Genomic DNA, 6,000 nt, shown 5'->3' on the forward strand with positions numbered 1-6,000 from the left:
CAAGCCCTGAAATTTGAAAAATGGTGAAGCAACATGCAATTTACATGTACTTACCTTTATCAATGCCCACCATTCAGTTTACAGTAAACCTGACCTGATGGAGAGAAACGGATGCCATTTCCTGATTCAGCAGTGCAAAAATACCCTAAATCAGTTCTAGAAATCTAGACAACATTCAAAAAGTAAAAAATTGTTACCCAGTGTTAGCATTTGCATGTTTTATGCAAATCTGTTCCCTCTTTTGTCTTCCTTTGTGCATATGTGATGCATTCATCCTTTTTTGGTGATGCAACAGAAGCCACCCTGCTGTACGCCAGCATTCTAGTTTATAATAATTATTAATAATAATTTATTATTTGTACCCCTCCCATCTGGCTGGGTTGCCCCAACCACTCTGGGCAGCTTCCAATAAAGATTACAAATACATTAAAATGTCACACATTTAAAACTTCCCTAAACATTTAGCATTTATGCAAGTCTAATGTATCCTTTCCATGGTAGCTCACTGTCAGGAGTGTGTGTAGGTTGTGTGAGTGTGTATGATGGATACAGTGATTAATTGCTGTTGTCCACTGTTGGTTGTAAACCCAGGAATGGACCTACTGCCTAGTGAGCACTGGAGTTGCTGTTCAGTTTCCAATTCATGGAGAAAATGGATGTGTAAACAAACAAAAAATGCCCTGCATGAATCTATAACCCATTTTATATCATTCTAAATTAATGCCCTATCCTGGGTTGTCCAAACATTTCAAATTATAAAAAGGCACAATGTAAGTGTAATTTCTCCACCACGACCATTAGGAAATATAGATTGTCCTTCCTTTAAATCAGAATAATTGGATTAGGAAGCTGGCTATGCGAATGCAATAACTAACTGTACTCTAATGCAATTTCTTCCCCAAGCTGCTGCCTGCCTCACACACCACCACAGAGATTTATCAAGGAAATTTCCTCACTCTTAACTGCAAGAGATGTGATTTTTCTTGCTTTCACAAATGCCTACACATTTTGAATTTGGTTCTCCCATTTCATCAGCAGACACAGAGCTGCGGTTCTTTTTGCTCTTATCTTTAAGCCTCCTGTAAAAACCAATTCCTTTTGTTGCCGTTTTTATGCCTTGCTTTCACAGCTAAAATAAAACCTTAATATTGGCTCTTTATTTGTTTTAAACATAGTGTTTTATTCAATGAGTGTTTCCTCAGACTGTTTGCAGAGCAGTGCACTCTTTAAGGTATATATTTCCATACAGGACTCTCTGTTCTTTATACTATGCACCAGCTTTCTCCCCGCATTGCTGCATAAGTATGTAGAGATTAAAAAATTATAAACATTGTATAGGCAGGGGCATTTGGATAATAAAAAGTGAAATATTATAATCAAGATCAGGAAAGACAGATACAATACACAACACTAGCATAGCCCCCCCCCCCAAGAGGAAACACCACTAAAAGAAATACCACCAATTTGCATAAAATCTGCATATGTGGAAGATTGTAACCAGGTGACCTGTGGGCCTGCTTGGTGTCTGCTGTCCAAGTGCTAATTATTGGTGGACAACTTCACGGCCTGCTCTACCCTCTTTTAGTTCTATATTTTTAAACTGGACTTGGATGAGACAGCCCTTCAGCAGAAGCAGACTTTGGTAATATAGCACCCTGAACAAGGACAAAATTTGGCACCTTTCCCCCTCTTGCCTTCCGTTCTGTTCATGCTCTCAAGTGCGCTACATCATAGTTGCGGCAACTCAAGCACCCATCTGACTGCAACCAAGTACACCTTCTACATCTAAAAAAACCCCCAGGGTACAACACATTAGAAATATAGAATGTGGCTATGCAGGATGCTGGCTTGATCGCTGAAGAAGACCAGAGACTTGTAGTTGATCACTCGAAAGTCAAGAGGGCCCAAGAAAAAGCTATGAAATCTGTGGATCAGAAATCTGATTGTCAGAAGGGTGAAATTGACCATGTCATCTTTGACAGCCGTGAAGATACAACTTAAGTTAAGGCAGGTCAGATCAGCAGTTTCCCCAGCATCATCAGAGAACAGCATTATTCTGTGTGCAGTGAGCCAGGTGGAAGATATCTCCACCACTTCACTCCAGAGAAAGGTTCACAGAGAGAGAAAACAGCTGAAGTTATTCTAGGCTATGTCAACAGAAGTATAGTGCTCTGGTAAAAAAAAAAAAAAAAGTACTGCTGTATTCTGCTTTGGTCAGACCACACCTGGAATCCTGTGTACAGTTCTGGGCACCACAATTTAAAAAGGATATTGACAAGATGGAACATGTGCAGAGGAGGGCAACCAAGATGATCAAAGGTCTGGAAACCAAGCCATATGAAGAACAGCTAAGGGAGTTGTGTATATCTGGCGTGGTAAGGAGGGGACTGAGAGGAAATATGACAGCCATTTTCAAATATCTGAAAGGCTGTTCCATTGAAGATGGAGCAAGCTTGTTTTCTCTTGCTCCAGAGTCTAGGACCCAAATCAATGGCTTCAAGTTACAAGAAAGGAGATTCCAGCTTCACATCAGGGAGAACTTTCTGACGGTAAAAGCTGTTTGACAGTTGAACGGACTCCCCTGGAAGATGATGGACTCTGCTTCCTTGGAGGTTTTAAAGCGGAGGTTGGGTGGTCATCTGTCATGGGCACTCCACAGCCTAATCCTTGGATCCATTCCTTGGCCTTGGTGTGACAGAATATTGAAAGGCTATTATGGAGATGCTAGGAAACAGGGAAGGCTATGTGCACATGAGAGAAATAATTCAACCAATAGACATGTATTCACAGAGTAAAGGTAAAGGGACCCCTGACCATTAGGTCCAGTCGTGGTCGACTCTGGGGTTGCGGCACTCATCTCACTTTATTGGCCAAGGGAGCCGGCGTACAGCTCCCGGGTCATGTGGCCAGTATGACTAAGCCGCTTCTGGTGAACCAGAGCAGTGCACAGAAATGCCATTTACCTTCCCGCCAGAGGAGTACCTATTTATCTACTTGCACTTTGATGTGCTTTCAAACTGCTAGGTTGGCAGGAGCTGGGACCGAGCAATGGGAGCTCACCCCGTCACGGGGATTCGAACCAATGACCTTCTGATCGGCAAGTCCTAGGCTCTATGGCTTAACCCACAGCGCCACCCGCATCCCCATTCACAGAGTAGCCCAAGCAAAACAAGTTCCTTCCTTTTTCCATGATCTTCTGTGCTCTGGTCCACTTTTGGCTTCCCTTGGTCATCTGGTGGGCCACTGTGACAACAAGATGCTGGACTAGATGTACCTTTGACCTTATCTGTCAGAACACTTCCTACGTTCTTATAGTAAACCTAAAACATGTCTCCACAATCTAACGGATTGATATAATAAACTGTTATTAACTTCAGTGACTTAATGTACTGAAGTTTATCCAAATGAAGGCAGGCACGTTTATACAAAAAGTGCTGAGTGCTGGTGTATTATTCGGTTAACACAAAGGAAGAGGCAGTGTGGATGGCAGAAGAAGCTGGTTGGGGTTTAGGCTGCTTTTGACATTTGCCAGTCAGGAAGCAACTAAAGCAGATTTGAGGGATAAAACACAGTGTTTAGTAAGTGGCTGGATTTGCATACCAGTGATGCAACGACATTAAATTGCCTCCTAGCATTTTCATGCACTTAAAAAAAAAATATAATTACAAATATTACATGATTCTACATAATATGAACTTACTCTTTTGCAGATTTGCATCAGCCCATTTTTAAGTGTGCTGGCAATTAACATGAGTCACCACATTATATTGTTAACTGTTCTAGTAAACAGTGTGCTGTCACTGAGGAATGAAAGATCGTATTCTATGCAGGAATGCAAGCTGAGAAAATCTGGGTAAAATTTGCACGCATACATGAATCTGAATTAGACATTTTTTAAGTGGGGAAAAAAATCCCTTTTCAATATGAGATCAAAGAATCCAGCCGCCAATGTAGTTAGGGATTTAAAATATTGGGTTAATATTTATTTGTGGGGTTTTTTAAATGCATCTTGAAATTTCCTTTTATTTCTGCTGCTGCTGCTGCTGCTCATCATTAGGAAAATAAATACAAGCATCTTTTGCATTCTGACTCTTAGTGGCTCCATTTTTATGACACCATACACTCAGAAGTTAAGTTTTATAAGATCAACTGAAATGAATACAATGCGGATTACGTAAGAAGCTACCTTATACCAATTCAAACCATGGATGCATGGAACACGAAAGTGTTTTAGTGTTAATAATAATAATAATAATAATAATAATAATAATAATAATAATTTATTATTTGTACCCTGCCCATCTGGCTGGGTTTCCCCAGCCACTCTGGGTGGCTTCCAACAAAGATTAAAAAATACATTAAAATGTCACACATTAAAAACTTCCCTAAATGGGGCTTTATGTTTTTATTTATGCACAGAGTAGCTTTGAACTGGTATGAACTAGTATGAAAATTGCCATGGTTTGTGACTCCCCCCCCCCCCACTTGGACATTTTCCACTGCTCTCAAAGGATAAAATTTAATTACCATGGAGACTGGCCTTTTCAGTTGGGTATATGTGCCACAGATATGCATATAGGCATGGCAATTGATGTTGAAACTGAAATGTCCCATTGAAAATATTGATTTGTGTATAGGTGCGTGCAAAAAGTGCTTGGGGGACAGAAAAATGATAAATAAGGTAATCCGTAAGTGCCAGTCTGGAGGACAAAGCTTTCAATCCTGCATCATCACATTACATGCACATCCTTGACTTTTGATGAACAGAAACTCACTTGGCCTCAGTAAGTTAACCCTCCAAGCCAATCATTGCATTGCCGCCATCTGGAACTCAATGGACTGAACGATGTTGTCCCTTTAGTGGGTGAAAAGAAATGCACAATTTTTAAACCATGGCACCTTTGCACTCTGTGTGACAGTGTGTGTGAGCCAGTGTGGTGTAGTGGTTAAGAGCAGTAGACTCGTAATCTGGTGAACCGGGTTCGCTTCCCTGCTCCTCCACATGCAGCTGCTGGGTGATCTTGGGCTAGTCACACTTCTCTGAAGTCTCTCAGCCTCACTCACTTCACAGAGTGTTTGTTGTGGGGGAGGAAGGGAAAGGAGATTGTTAGCCGCTTTGAGACTCCTTAGGGTAGTGATAAATATCAAATCCAAACTCCTCCTCCTCCTCCTCCTCCTCCTCCTCCTCCTCCTCCTCCTCCACCTTCTTCTATGTGAGCTGCAGTGCATCAGGGAAGTTGCTATTTTACCCTACTGGCATGGTGCAGATTTGCAAACACACACACACACACACACACACACACACACACACACACACACACTAAACCAACTTTACTCAACTTCCCAGAAGAAATAACCCAAACAAGAACCTTCTGCCAGTCCCACCCCCCATGAAATAAAGAAAACTTTCCAGAACCCTCTTGAATTAATCAGAACAGGAAAGATCTCTACACGTCAGATCAATACTTTCTGTACTAAGAAATGCAAACTGACAAGTGTGACATACTTGAAGACCCCCATACTATAGGCCAGCCTTTCCCAAATTGGTGCCCTCCCAATGTTTTGAGCCACAGCTCATGCCAGTATGTATAATGGCCAGAGATGATTGCAGCCACACTTCTTAGGCTGGGACTGTATGGCCTTCTCTGGTGTCCACAGCTGTTTGCATTCAGAGGCCTCTGGGCAGGGAAGTTCTTTCTAGTTATCATGACTAATTGCTGCTGGGAGGCCTCCCGTTCATGAATTCATCTAATCTTTTGTAAAAACTAGTGACCATTAGCACAGCTTGCAATCGTGAATTCCATCACCACCACCACAGTTAGATTACTGTATTCCTCTTTAAATTATAGTAATTGTTCCAAAATGTGCAACTATGCATATAAATCAGCACATGCAAATGCTATGTAAATCTGTGTCCTCTTTTGGGGTGATGCATACTCCCCCCTCCCCCTTTTCGCAGCTGTGACGGAGGAATGTCCAAGTGGACAACTTATTTTCCAG

The sequence above is a fragment of the Podarcis erhardii genome (assembly GCF_964252035.2).
Source record: "Podarcis erhardii genome assembly, chromosome: 5".
NCBI lineage: Eukaryota > Metazoa > Chordata > Lepidosauria > Squamata > Lacertidae > Podarcis > Podarcis erhardii.